The 2,500-nt window shown below is 31.0% G+C and overlaps 1 protein-coding gene across 4 annotated transcripts in view; it reads left to right on the forward strand.

The window, feature by feature from the left end:
• Window positions 1-395: 395 nt before the first annotated feature.
• LOC106873992 (protocadherin-15-like) overlaps window positions 396-2,500 on the forward strand; it is a 717,162-nt gene continuing 715,057 nt past the window's right edge. For 2 of the 4 annotated variants that reach the window (XM_089337507.1, XM_089337510.1), the window contains exon 1: window positions 469-608. The gene's annotated coding sequence lies outside the window, so the exon portion shown is untranslated. Of the gene's footprint in view, window positions 609-2,500 lie in introns of all 4 variants that reach the window. The other 2 variants (XM_089337514.1, XM_089337513.1) reach the window with 2 other exon arrangements.

A 2,500-nucleotide genomic window follows, 5' to 3' on the forward strand; every position in this document is an offset into this window, starting at 1 on the left:
ATAGACAGACTTCGTAGCATTTATACACAAACTTAGGGGCATATATACATAGAAGCATTTATATATATATTATACTGGTGTATGCTTATTTACGAATAGTTGCACTCTATATACACAAAAAGGTTATCAGCAACTATAAATTAATATAATGCTACGATAATATCAATATAAACACAAAACTTAAACAGAAAACCAAGTAAAACAAGCCTCGCACTGCTACATATATATATATATATATATATATATATATATATATATATATATATATATATATATATATGGTTTTGATGAAATTAAGCAAAAATACAGCAATGAAATAACAAAACTTAGAAAATCACACACGCAGAACACACTCGATACATCAATACATATCTATCTATCTACTTTATATATACATATATATATATATATATATGTATATACATATATATATGACGAGTCTTGAAGCATTGTAAACACAAACAAGTGAAAGAAACAAAATATTAAAAGGATATTATTATTATTATTATTATTATCATCTGTATCATATCTGTATGAAGAGTAACATTACTCTTAATACAAAACAGATATTGGTTTACAATTTGGCACTACCATTTTGACAATATCCGGTAAGTAAATATTTGTACATATTTTTGCATAGTCGTTTACATATATGCATAGACATGCACTAATACATACATGCATGTATGTGTGTGTTCTTTTATTCATGTACCCGCTTCTCTTAACATTTATATGTATGTATGTGTGTGTGTGTGTGTATATGAGTGTATGTTTACATACACACACACAAATATGAAACCATTACAATTAATCTTCACTTACTGATATTCTTAATTCCGTAAACCGAACTTAGATGGATAGGTAGGTAGATAGATAGATAGATAGATAGATAGATAGATAGATAGATAGACTGCAATGATATCGAGATAATTTCTTCACCCACCCAACCTCATTCATCCCGATTGCTTTTTAGAAATTTTTCTAAACGTTGTAAACAACTAGAAGAGGAAAGTTAGTAGTTAAATGAAAGGAAACGGCAAAAATTAAAGATATAGAGAGTATCAAATTGACAACTGTACTATTCCAAGAACGGACCGTTTAGTACCGAGTTCGGTTCCAGTGTCAGAATGTAACGTGATGAAATTTTTTTTTGTTTTATTTTTTTCTGTTGTACCGACTCTCAAAAATTCCATTTGCTGTCTGTTGTGTAGGCTTTCACACGTCCACATTTACATGCATGTAGGTATGTGTGTGAATTCATATGCATATATGAACACACACACACATATGTATACACACACATGTATGTACACACATATGTATACACATGCAGACGTACTTGTATATTTGTATGCCTACAAATATACAATTTTTTCACACACGCACGTGTGTATTATACACATACATACATATATATATATATATATATATATATATATATTTCATGTATGTACGTGACTATATATATATATATATACTACCTGGCAATAATTATTTACTTTTAGAATATCAATTGAAGTATATTTAAAACTGAAATTTTTATTTTAGTATTGAATTTTCAAAAGTTAATCTTTTTGATGATATTAGATTTGAGGTTAAAAAAAAAATTCATATAAAGTTCACACAGTTTTATGTCTTTCGTTGCGTGCGTGTAATGTATATGCGATCTATTCAGTTTGACTGATAATTAGCATTGTTTATAATTAACATTGTTCATTATGATTATTGTACTGTTCGTAATTGCTTTCGGCTTCATATAACATTTAATCCACAAAACTCGGTACGTACAAAAATTGGCGAGCATTAATGTGGTGGGGGGTATGGGGGTGACATCAAACGTGATGAGTGATGAGATTGTATGCGCGTGTGCATGGGTATATGGAAAGAAGCAGGCACATAAACGGCAATATATGTGTATGTATGTATGTGTGTGTATGTATCACACACACACACACACACACACACACACACACACACACACACACACACACACACACACACAATATTGTGCTTCGCTTTGCAAAGAAACATAGGTGAACATATACGCGTGTATGTGTGTATATTCACATCTATACACTTACACATGTAATATAGACATCGTTCATTGTAGTATATACACACATGTTCATGTGTATTAATATACACATGTATATGTGCATACACATGACATAAGTATGTATCAATGTAAATCTATACATGTATGTAAATTACTGTATGCACATAAATGCGTGTGTGTGTGTGCTTGTATGTAGGTCTATATGCACGAGTATGCATATGTGTGTGTGTGCTCGAGTGCATTCGCAGCAGGCACACGCACACAAGCATACATACACACACACACATGCATCTATGTGTGTGTGTGTGTGTGTATATATATATATTTACAATATCCTGAAAGCGTGTGTGTGTGTGTGTGTGTGTGTGTGTAAGTTTTTAACATGTGTTAGTACATGCGCATATGTATGGAGATTAAGATTTTCTTTGAGCTGAAAGTTCCTTA

Source organism: Octopus bimaculoides, chromosome 19 (genome assembly GCF_046866305.1).
Source record: "Octopus bimaculoides isolate indiv1 chromosome 19, ASM4686630v1, whole genome shotgun sequence".
Lineage (NCBI taxonomy): Eukaryota > Metazoa > Mollusca > Cephalopoda > Octopoda > Octopodidae > Octopus > Octopus bimaculoides.